This window comes from Salvia splendens, chromosome 9 (assembly GCF_004379255.2).
Source record: "Salvia splendens isolate huo1 chromosome 9, SspV2, whole genome shotgun sequence".
NCBI classification, from domain to species: domain Eukaryota; kingdom Viridiplantae; phylum Streptophyta; class Magnoliopsida; order Lamiales; family Lamiaceae; genus Salvia; species Salvia splendens.
The window spans coordinates 31,731,388-31,743,934 of record NC_056040.1 but is presented as its reverse complement, the minus strand read 5'-3'; the positions used below and the strand labels follow the sequence as shown (position 1 = coordinate 31,743,934).

The 12,547-nt window shown below is 36.8% G+C and overlaps 1 long non-coding RNA gene across 1 annotated transcript; it reads right to left on the bottom strand.

The window, feature by feature from the left end:
• Positions 1–215: 215 nt before the first annotated feature.
• LOC121747459 lies at positions 216–2,591 on the bottom strand. Its single transcript, XR_006039203.1, has 4 exons — positions 2,399–2,591; positions 2,252–2,322; positions 1,152–1,215; positions 216–686 (listed from the first exon to the last, which is right to left on the bottom strand). It is a non-coding gene; the product is annotated as an uncharacterized LOC121747459 (long non-coding RNA).
• Between the last annotated feature and the right edge of the window lie 9,956 nt (positions 2,592–12,547).

Sequence of the window (12,547 nt, the reverse complement as noted above, 5' to 3'; positions counted from 1 at the left end):
GCTTCAAAAGAAAAGTTTTAATCGATTAAACAATTAAGCAGCGGGTTAATATCTCAAGGTAATTAATGTCATAAAGTAGTGTAGAGCAAAACGAAAAACTTTATCAAGAACGATTCGAAACAAGACAGCGGAATAAAGGTGTCTAGAGAGTCATAGGGAGACGCCTATGTATGACGACACGACCCATCCGGAATTTCTTAAGGCTCGACTGAACATCCGCCGCAACATCACCGCTCAACCTGCACATAAAGAAAACATATGCAGGGCTGAGTACTTGACATACTCAGTGGACACACGACAAAATATTTGATAAAAGTTATGTCATTCATACCATAGTTGTCACGACCGTCCTTTAGGGTTAATAAATACGGGCGATCGTGATTAAAAGAATTTAATAAACAGACGAAAAAGATTAGGGTTTCAACACAAGTTGGACCAACTATTAATATCCAATTAAATAACCAAGAGTTTAATATTATCCAACAAGAAATTCGGAATATCCATTATCCTAACAATTAAAGTTGTCGGCCCAAATAGAACATGAATAAACGAAAAGTCACAACGGAAACGACCAAGAGAAAGAGTGACGTCATGTGTGAAGACACAACGACACCCAAGGTTCAAAAACAACCATAATATCTTAAATTCACTTGCTCAACACCACCACATCCTCGTCGCCGCTCAACCTGCACATAAGGAAAACACATGCAGGGCTGAGTATTATAAGAATACTCAGTGGCTCATGCCGAAAACATATTCAATAAAGAGTAATTTATCATGCCATTCACAAGTAACCATCAGGGTTTAGCTTTAGAAATGCCCGAGGCACTCAAAATCATTTCCATTTCAAACATCGACTGATCAGTCATTTTCCCATAGACGTTTACCATATCTGCCAATACATGACTTGGAATGTGGCCACAAACCAAACCACTAGACCGGCCAGCCCGTACGCTAGCACACGATCTACCATAGGTGTACACTAGCCCAAGTAGGGTTTGCAGCCCTACAAGGACCCGAATTCGATTCATATAATAATGGCATAAAGCCCCATCAGATAGGCACGTAAAAATCAAACCATAGCATGATAAATACAGTTTCATTTCCACCGATAAAATATTTAGGACGTCCTTATTTAAAAGAAAGCCTACCTCAATTGCTTAATTCTCTACACTTCCTTCCCTTTGGTATCTCGATTCCCTTGCGAAGTCTCACCTTTAGGATTTAAATAATACATATATCAACATACTTTCCAATTAGATACAATAATAAAAAAAATACATGCACCCTAGTTGAAGTCTTTTATCTTGTTTCTCTCGATTTTTCGCTTATTCGGCCGCTTACGCCAATAATCGCTCCGATGGCTCCTCGTAATTTCCTTCAAAATGTAGAAATTAACCCCAATATTTACTTAAGCTCGTAAATAAATCCCCGCAATTATTTCCCTTCGAATTAATTATTTCCGACATAAGATAAAGTTATTCGCTATTTGAATTATTGTGGAAATTAATTAAATATTCTTCACCATTAAAGTTATTCATTGGCCCAAGTATTTAAATTAATTTGGCCCAAGACAATTTAAATGGAGCCCACTATTAGTCTTCAATTTAATTTGTGAGCCCAACTTAAGTAAATCTTCCCTTTTAATTTAATGGGCCACTTTCTAAAACAAAGGGGAGGCCCAAACTTAAAGAAACACAAAAGAGGTCCAGCCCAACACTTCCACCATCTCCCCTTCTCTCTCGACACCATCTCCAAGTCTCTCTCTCTATTCTCTTTCTCTCTCCCGTCGACAAATTGGGTAAGTCAGTCGGCTTCTCCGACTCCTCAGCCACCGCCGCCGACCGCTGCTCGCCGGGAGGGCTGCTGTGCGGTTCAACCTCCGCCGCGAGGGGTGCCGCCATTGGTCGGCCCCAGCGGCGATTCGCCCACCGTCGTCGCCGTCGGAGTGGAGGGACTCTGCCGCCGCTGCCGTCGTCCAATTCATCCATCGTTCATCCCGAACCAACCCCGAACAGCCCCGAAACGACCCGAACAAATACCGCGCAGCCCCGACTAACTCCGAAAGGTAAGTTCTCATTCAAAGTATGTTTCTTTTCGTTCTTAGTTTGATTTTGATTCTCAAAAAGGTTCGATTGGTTTTGATTGTGCGATTTGATCGTTGATTGAATTATGTGGGGAGTGAAGTATAATGATGTGTATGGAGCAGAATGCAATACTTCACGTTTTAAAATTTTGGGTTGGAGATTACCTCTGTGAACGAGAAATCAAAACAGGAAGGATTTGAAAAGAATGGTTCTTGAAGCTGGAGGATTTTGGTTACTGCCAATAGCACAATTTGATGTTAGATTCTGAAGCAGGAGAAAGTTTAGATACAAATCGATAGGAATTAGTTTACCTTGAGTAGAAGTTGGAGGATGATTCTTGCTTCTTGTTTGCAGCGACGCTGGGTGAGGAAAAAAAGTAATGGTTGAAGACTTAATATAGGGGAAAGGGGGTTAAGGATATGGGAGAGATTTGTGGGATAGGTGGAAACGGTTTCAACGTGGGATTAGGGGCCTAATTTTCGAATTCTTCCTCTCTTTTTTTTGCTAAACGTGATTTAGTTAGAATTAGATTTATTTTTGGTATTTTATTTGCAGATTACGGAAGAGGAATATCTTTTCACGGAGGAGGAAAATCTGCGCAGAATCTTTAATTAAAATTTGAATCAAAGATATTTTATTTAGTTCAATTCATAGCCCATTGTATTTTATTTTAAATTGTGCAGTACACAATTTATTTATCACTGACTGGGCTTTCATATTATTTATTTAATTTATCAGATCCAACACGGAATTGAGTCCAATAAATATTCCTCACGGAAAGGGAATTATTTAAATTCGCATTGTAATTTATTTCATAATTTCTAGCTCTCATAACAATTACTCAATTATCCAAAGACCTTTAATTTCACCCCACATTCAATTATTCAAGCAGCCTCGTCACATATTCAACCATGTTGGCCCAGTCAAAATTCCAACTCAAAATTAGGCCACGAAAGGTATCAAAAGCATTAATTCGCGGACCTCGCAAATATCTAAAGCATTAAATACATGTACTTTAGGGTTCAAAAAAATTAGGGTTCTAAAAGTGGGGCGTTACAATAGTGAACTCGAGTTTTAGCATTTTAGAAAAGAATATCATCGAGTATCACAAAACATTTTCTTAGACTGGCCAGTCAAAACAATCTCCCCACTTTCTCCACAATCAATCAATCACATCCTCTTACCATAGTGCGACGAAAGTGTGGCCATACTATTCGCCCACGAGACCGACCGACTAGCAAGGACGGCTCCCGATCCCACATGTGTACACAACCTGATAGGGTTTGCGGCCCTACTCAGACCCGAATTTGTTTCACACATGGCCCTATAGCCTAACGGAGCAAGCTCAAACGAACTAGGCATCAGGGAACAATCTCAACATCAAAACAATCATGGCATGACATAACACTTTAAACCACCCTTATATCTCTAATATCGAAATTTTGAAACGTAAAAGGGTTTTAGTAAAGAAAGCCCACCTCGATTGCTTACAAACACGGTTCACAACTTTATTGAAATCCTTTCTCTTCGTACCCACGTACGCACAACAACCCTTATCAACATCATAACCACATATTACAACACAATCAGTTTTCTATCAACACATTACTCATGCATGCCCTATCGTTCCTTTCATCGTTTTCTCATATTGCCCATCCCAACTTTCACCATCATAAACAATACGAACCTTTTGGCATACATCAACTTGCAACGCATAATCACATCATAGGATAAGTTCTTACTCACACATGTATCATGTATTTCATTCAAAACTTGCCAACAAGACTATTTCAATTAAGACATGAATCTGGCAGAACAGCGCAGTCGTTTTGTAAAAATCATTAAAAATCCATCCGATATCATTTGAAGCTAAATTTTGGTAACCACACAGTAGACACATCAAGGTTCATCCAGTTAAAAATCCAAACCGAAATCACATCTTTAGGTCGGTCAAAAACAAAAATGAATCTCACTAGACGAGAATACAAATTCTGACAGGACTGCGCAGTTCAATTGAAAAATTCGTTAAAAATTCATCTTTCGTCAAAGGAGGCTGAAATTTTGACACAACACAGAAGACACTTAAAATTTCTCTCAGTTAAAATGTCGTGCCAAAATAAGATCGTTTGGTTTTCCAAACACTCATCGGAACCTACTGTCCGAACACCACAGTTTTTATGCCCGACATTTACAAACTAGGGTTTATCTATCATTCATCCACACATACATATTCATGCTTTCAACACATATTCCCGCTTCAAAAACGACATCACAACCATATTCTCCTATTTACTCATAGCATTCACCAATGAATCATCCACAAACTCACACACACACATACATACACGCACATACACATACTTTCTCATGCAAACATCCTTCCCAACCGATGAATTTTTAGATCTACAATTTCTACACTCACTATATGCATGAGGGGATCAAGAAACATGGATTCAATGGTAAGAAGGAGAAAGATGAATCAAATTATACATTTCTCTTGAAAAACAATCGGTAGGAATGACGAATGATGCGATTCTTTGATGAATCTTGAATTTTCAACTCCACAATGATGCAAGAACAAGGAATTGGTGAAGGATTGGTGGAGAAGGAGAGGAAGAGAGAGACGTGTGGTATGGAGAGAAGAGGGAGGCGAAAATATGAGGGCTAGGGTTAGGGTTGTTTTAATAGTCTAGGATAAATCCCACAATAAAGCAATTAAAATTGTGGAAGAATAAAATATAGGTCAATGAATAAATCCCACCATTAAAAGGAAAATAGGCGTGTAGTATGTGGGGGAGTAATTTTTGAAAATTGCTATTTAATTAGCATAGATATTTATTTGGTATTTACTTGGAGAGAAAGATACTCACAAAATAGGTAAAAAGATATTAAGTATCTCATAAATAAGGTAACAAAATAATTCAAGCATCTCCAAGTGGGGAAATAAAAAGGGGCGTGTATAATGGGAAAAATCAAGGAAAAATACTTAAATCCTCAAATCAAATAGGAATAGGATTTAAATTTGGTAATTTCTTGTAGGAAAAGACTCCCACAAAATAGATAACAAATAAATTAATCCCACAAGTAATTGAAAGGCATATGAGAGAAAATTATGAGATTTTAGGGAAAGAAAGAATCAAATCCTAATTAACATAGGATATGGAGAGATTTGGCAAGATATGATAAGATTTAATTGGACTTTAATTCAAGGAAAGAGATAAACAAGATATCAATTAAATCTACAAAAATAAATCTCTCTCCTAATTAATAGGAGATTTCGAAAATCTCAAGGGATGGCCAAGGGGTCGAAAATCATGTAGAATAGCATATGGATAGTTTGGGTTGGATTTAATTTGGATAAATATACCAAAGCAATTAATTAAATCCACGAAAGAAAGTATTATTTCCAATAAATAGGAGAGCCGAAAATTTCATAAAATGGCTAGAATTATTATGCATGATCCCATTTAATTTAATTCACACATTGGAAGCTTAATCATATTAACTCACATAACTCACAACAGCTAATTTCACATAATTAACTCAAACACATAGAGACTCAATTTCCACAAAAGAAGTTTTCATTCAACATCCATATTAATTAAAAAAAATAAGCCATCAAATAAAAAATAATAATAATAAAAGTCACAATTTTTCGGGGTGCTACAAGAAGTTTATGCAATTTTGATTGTATTCTATATCTCTTTTCGTAGTATTTTTAATGTTCTTTTTATAGATTGATGAATGAAAAATTATCTTACGTTCATGTAAATTTGTCGAAAGATCTTCTGAAATTAATGACGAAGTTTACTGATGAGCAGCGGCATGTACATAATGTCAGTGAATTCAAGAATTGGTGCAATATTTTTTGTCTGTGGCTAGTGACAAAATTTTTTGGGGAAATCATTGTCAACGGATATACAACTGAAAGATACAATTGCGTTGAATGTTGCTTCAAGTGGCATAGTCTCGCAGTTATTACGTGGTGGAAGACTGCTCATTCACGGTTTAAGATTCCTATAAATCCAAGTAAAGATTCAGCTCGCAATATAAATGAAGGAAGTGAGCTTGCCTTATTGATTCAAAGGACAAACTTATTATATGGGATCAAGCTCCAATGATTCATAAATATTGTATCGAGGTTTTGAATATGACTTTGCAAGATATCATCTGAAATATCACTGAATCAAGCATAATTTTGCAATTTGCTAAGAAAACCGTTGTTTTGTATTGATTTTAGATAGGTACTACCGGTTGTTCCTAAGTATAGTAGCCTAAATATTGTTAATGCTTCTATTAATTCTTCAAATATTTGGAAAAGTTGTGAAAAGTTGCAAAGTTTTGAGGTTAATTAAAAATATGAGACGTTTTGGTATTGCATTGGATGAGGAAGCCTCGAAGTTGAAAGGATTTTCAAAATGGATATCATATATTTGAGATTGAGTTGTCAGACATTACAATGATGGTCATGCCAATAAAAATATTTTGAGTGACCTTTTATTGAAGGTTGATGGCAATTATCCAAACTACGTGAACCATGGTGAGTTAAGTTCTTATTTCCTTGATCGAACTATTAAGGCTCCTACATTAGACATGATGGGCTTGGTCAATGACTATATGATAGCTTTGAATAAATCTAAAGAACGTTCTTTTAGTTAAAATTGCATATCGAAACTGACTTGAACTTCAGTGCTTTGCCTCAAGTTCATGGATTTGGATTTTTAAATCAGTTAAAATGTTCGGGTACTCCCAGTCATGAACTATTATTGAAGATTGGTACCCCTGGAATGCTATTGAGAAATATAGATCCTTCTAATGGACTGTGTAATATACTCGTTTGATTATTTCACGATTGGATGATCATATTTTAGAAGGAAAAGTATTTAGTGGGCATAATGTGGGTCATAAAGTGTTGATACCTAGGTGTCGTTAGTACATTTTGATGCAAGATTGTCATTCAAGTTTCAACGTCAACAATACCCTTTGATTGTATCATATGCAATGACCATCAACAAAAGTCAAGGGCAATCTCTTGCTCAAGTTGGATTATTTTTTATAAAACTTGTATTCAATCACAGACAACTTTATGTTGTATTTCAAGAGTTACAAGTCGTGAAGGTTTGAAGATTTTGGTTTGTGATGATGATGATGCTGGTTGTGATTGTACGGTTAATGTTGTATACAAAGAAGTATATCAAATTTGTAAAATAATAAAGTGGAGAATATTCTGCAATGGTTATTGTAGATTTTAGTAAATTGGATATGCACAAGCGTGAACTACCCGCACGATATATGAGGTTAGATTCTACGAAACAGGCACTTTTTTCTGTTTTTAAAATCACGAGGATTTTAATATTTTGCTTATTTTGTTCAGGCCACTCAAGATTGGATGTGGAAGAATAAGCATTTAGGTTTCTATACTTCTACAATATTCATACGATGAGCCTTTCTTTTGATTTGTGATCATGTTAGTGTTGGTTGTGATGATGTGATGTTGGTTGTCATTCTACCGTTAATATTGTGTTGTTTTTACATAAGATCTGCATTTTAAAAATTCTGACATGCAAATGAGCCCCACATCTAGTTAGAATAATATTGTAACAGTTTCTTTCTCGGGAATTTCCAATGCGAATTGCTATCAATGTTAATGTGTATCTATTTTGTTACAATAATTTTTTTGGGTGCTACATACTAACACATTACACATTCATACTTCTCTATTTAAATATTTTTACGACAATGTTGGTTTATTCATAGAATGGCGTTTCTTCCTTTAATATTTTTTATATATATTACTCTCAATAAAAATAAGAGGTACGTGCAATGCATGTAAAATAAATGAATTTATAATATTATATAGTATAGGGTATAGATGAGTGTGATCAATTGCTAACTTTTTTAAGTTGCTAACTCTGCTAACTCATTACTGCAGTGTATTAACAATGTCAATACGATGACATTATAATGTCAACACATAATTTTGTGTACATTTCAATATACTGTGTTGACATTTTAATGGCACCATGTTGACATTTTTAATATACTGCATTGATGAGTTAGCAGAGTTAACTACTTAAAAAGTTAGCCATATAACGCACACCAAGTATAGATATTGTCTGAATTTCGAATAATCGATCATTTTAAATTAAAATAAGTAATAATATTATATGTATTTCCAAAGTTTGTAAGAAAGCTAATAATAGATTATGAATGAATACTATATTCAATTTAATGTATATTTAATATTTACGCGTACTTAATTAAATTTGTGTTTAGTACTCGTAATTATTTCCAAATTAATGGCAGTGTAACTACTACTTATAAACCACCACCTAACTACTACTCAAATTTAATTCCTCAACAACTTGAAAAGGATGCCAGTTAAGGTACACACGGGGCATGAAACTTTACATATATACTTTTATTTAGGATTAGAAAATTGCACACTTTTGCTTAATCGGAATTTTGTGAGTTTATTTTGTTAAAATTGAGTTTATGTTTTTATCTTAATGATAATGTTTAGCATCTTCAATATTTTAAGTTTGACTCTCATATTCGGGTTATTTCCCTGAATGTCTGGCGGTGCTCGATGTGCATTTGGGGCTGATGAATTGGTCTTTTTTTATATTTTAGCATGGTGTGTTAAGGGTATAATAGTCTTTTTCCTTGTTATCATATATTATCTCCGTCCCAACTAAGTTGATTCACTTATATTTTGAACTCATTTTGAAAAAATCATAATAAATAGTTAAAGTGAAGCGAGAATAGTATAGAGAAGAATCATCTCTATATTATTCTTGCTTTTACTTTAATATATATCCACTTTAACTATTTTTTTTTCAAAACGTGTGCAAAAAAGAAGTGGCTAAACTTAGTTGGAAAGATAGAGTAATTTATTTTGATTATATATACTCATATCATGAGGAATGATATGGTACATATCTTATGTGAGCTCATTATGTGAGCACCACTCTCGTTTGACGCACGTTTGGCGTTGTTCGTTATTATTTATATATTTAGTTTGATTCTATTACCTTAAAAAATGTTATTGAAATTTTTAATATCACAAAATTTATAAAAAAAACAAAGCTCAATTTGCTCATTTTCTCTACAATTTTCAACAAATTAATAAAATAACATATCAAACTTTGATTTTTATGAATTTTGTGACATTCAAGTTTTCAATAATATTTTTTAATGTATTAGAATCAAACTAAATATATAAATCAAAATGAACAACGCTATAAGAAGCTCACATAAGGCATGTAGCATGTCATTCGTCATCATATCCTAATCTACCGAACATGAATGCATGTTATCCTGTGTATGCTAAATCAAGATGATTTATCCTAGTTTAAGTTATCCTATAGTATTTCCTACCAAACACACCCTAAGGGTGGTATTCTTTTGTGTATTTATACAAGCAGAATTCAGATCTCAAAAGCATTTCATAAATTCACATGTAATGAAGTATTTTAAATTACCACATGAGTGCCGTAATGTTCTGAACTGTTCCTTCATATCATATGTATGCATACCTAGTTTTCTGTATGAACAAAAATAATTAGAAATCTCGTTAATTACTATCAATTGATTTTGAGCTATTTTAGAAGGATTATTTTATGCGTTTATCCCGTTATAAGCGACTCATATCTAAAAAAGAACCCTTCTAAAATAGCTCAAATCTCTTTAGCCCATAGATGAAGAGCCTTAGCTGCATACCCCTCATTAGAGATACTGATGAGTTTAGACATAGGATTTCAAATCTTAATAAATTCGAGTTATTGGATATATGATCATGTCAGAAATAAGGATACATAATTTCTTCCGTTTCGATATCATTGCTTTACAAGCTATATTTTGAAGACCGAAAGTTGTTTTTTCTTATTTTTGTTTGACGAAATGGTAAAGTTCTAACACGAGAAAATATTGATTTTCTTTTCATATTTTAATGTTTTTGTGAAACAATGACAAGTATCCTATTCCTCTTCTGATTTTCTAAATCTACGATATTAAAATTGTTATCCATCCAATGATCCAATACATTATGCATATATGATGCGTCAACCAGAGCCATACGTTTCTAGGTACAGTTGGAAGGTTTATGGAAATAAATGCTACACATTACTTACAATTAATTAATTTTCTTTTAGTTAAATAAACGCAACTTGGTATATTAAATTGTTGTTTAAGTTAGGAGATATTAATGGCTGAAAAGCACACAACAAACCTTTATCGCAACCAACTACAACTACAAACATTTCATGTTCACAATAATGTAGAGCCATTAATTTTGAACACAAGATTTATAAAAATTGTTATAAGTGAAGATAGAATAAAATACAGAATAAAGTAAGATAGGTGAGATTTGTTGCTTTGTGTCGGACAAAGAAATGATGTAGCTATATGATACGAAACTCTATTATTATTATTTAGTTTAGATATTATAGGGATTTAGCATATCTTTTTCTATATCTTTGTTTTTTTGTTCATTAAGTAAGTAGCATTATAAATAGGATAGACTGTTATCTTTTTTATTCATTCAATCAATATATGAAATTATCATTCTTGTGGCTCAATTGAGTAGCAAACAAGAAACATCTCCTAAGGTTGCCGATGAGGCTGATCTCGTGCTCAACCGCCCCTTTTTTGCCGTCCAAGTCACGACCCAACGTTGGGCGCTCGACAAACGGCGACATCTCGTTTCTTGATTTTGCGTGGAAATCGACGTTAAGGAATTAGGTCCTTAACAACTGGTGCTTTCATTGAGAGCTGACCCTCCCACCATCTCGAACCGAAGCTACACCGCTGCCCGACGGAAAACATTCTGCGCAGAGCAACTGCTTTGGTTGTCGAGTCCCGCCTGCCCGTCGAGCTCTAGCCGCAGGACAACACTACTTCTGCAACGCCCGACGAGAAGGATTCCCGCGTGCCGCGTCGAAGTCAGACGATCATCATCCACCACAGCCACGCCTCAGTCCGTCAACATGTCATACGACTATCCCGGCTATTGCCGTCGTCAATACGACTTCCCTCAGGCCACACAACCATTCCGTCCCTACCAGCGGGCCAACCCTCGCCGTGTAACTAGTTGGGACCCTCCGAGCAGCCGGGTGGAAGTAATCCGTCCGCCCTCGTGGCCTGATCCAGAATCACCCTACGTCTCACACCACTTGGATCCACCTGATCGTCGCCCACGGTCGAGATACCAGCCCATCGGGTACCGCGATCGCGCGCAAGACGCCTGGCCCCGACACCGCGGTGGCTACGTCGAGAGTGGTGGCCACCTATCTGATCGCGGAGATCATCAGACCCAATTAGGGTTTGATCGCTACCCGCCAACTGCAACGCAGCGGCACCCGACAACCGCAACGCAGCGACACCGCCCAACGTGCTGGGACCCACCAGCGCAACAGCAGGACCGCGGCTACCCGACCGTTGACCGGGCCCGACGCTCGGAGACGTGCTGGGACTGACCTCGCCCTCGGGGGGAGGTAAGAGCGCGAGTCCAGCCCGCCTTCCACCAACCCCGCTACTTCACCGAAAAGCCAACGCGAGACCTATACAGTCAGCCCGCACGTGTGACCAGTCAAACTCCGGAGCAGCCACGCCTGCCGCTAATACGGGTCTCCCTGGCGGAGAAGTCAGAACGGTCCAGGTTGGGTCTCTGCTGGCACTGTCCCGAGAAATGGGTGATGGGACATGTGTGTAAACAATGCATTCTCTGTTATGCGGATGATGGGGAGGAGTTTGAGGAGAACATTCAAGATGAGAATTTAGCCGAAGAGAAAACTGATAATACTCCCACGATAGTATTCGGTGATGATGTTCCCAATGACATTACCGATGTTCACAATGATGGCGCTCCTCTTGATGTTCCAAACAACGAGTCCCCTGGAGAGTTCGTCAAGAACAAAGTGATTGTCAAGAACGACAATGAGTCACCGCAAGTGCTCGTTGGGGTATATGATGAGAAGATTGGTGAAAAGGAGGAGACATTGCTAGAAGATAAAGAGGAGGATGGTTCTATTGGTGAAGTGGAGAAGATAATCGCCTCACTCAATGTTGTTCAAGTGTCATCCAAAAATGTTGTTGGAAATTGTTGGGGCAAGAAAGGAGATGGTGCTTACACCGATTTGCCCATAATTGCTTGTGTCTATGTGGATTTGAATGTCAGTGATGTTCCAAGTATGAATCATCGATCAGCATCGCTAGACAAAGATGCAAGGTTGATCCCTCCGAGTAATGACATGCCATGCTTGGGCATTCTGGGAGGCGTGGACAAGCTTTTCGATTTGGCAAGGAATTTTTCCGACAAAGTTGGGTCTCCTTTGTTGATTTTATGAAAGTGAAGAAGGGAGACGTACATCTGTTCGGTGTGTGTTTGATCCAGGAGGAGTTGCCTCGCTGAAGCTTCTGCTTTCAACTCTCATTTTTGCTTCGTGGTTCCCACCTTGAGG